The sequence below is a fragment of the Galeopterus variegatus genome, unplaced genomic scaffold, assembly GCF_000696425.1.
Source record: "Galeopterus variegatus unplaced genomic scaffold, G_variegatus-3.0.2 Scaffold12045, whole genome shotgun sequence".
In the NCBI taxonomy this organism is placed as follows: Eukaryota; Metazoa; Chordata; class Mammalia; order Dermoptera; family Cynocephalidae; genus Galeopterus; species Galeopterus variegatus.
The window spans coordinates 30,908-31,290 of record NW_007738156.1 but is presented as its reverse complement, the minus strand read 5'-3'; positions in this window follow the sequence as shown (position 1 = coordinate 31,290).

Sequence of the window (383 nt, the reverse complement as noted above, 5' to 3'; positions counted from 1 at the left end):
ACACACTCTGTCAGGCTGGCAGGACAGGATCCAGCTGCCAGGGCCAGAACACAAGGAACAGGGAGAACTCCCAGAGCTGACCAGAGAGGAAGCTTCCCGGTAAGAGGCAAACACACATATAGAACACTAGGGGCCATCTGAGCAGTCACAGAGGTAGGCATACCAAATTGACAAACATAACCATACCTTAGTTAGCCAGAGGGTCAAACCTGTGCACAGTGAAACTCCCTGCCAAAATGAGTAAACATCCAAAAAAAGATACCAGAAATGCAAAAAAACCAAGAAAGTACACCACCAAAAGTTAATAAAGCTCAAACTCCACATCCTATAGAACAAGAAGCCCTTGAAATGAATGACAAGAAATTTCGAGTGATAATCCTAAA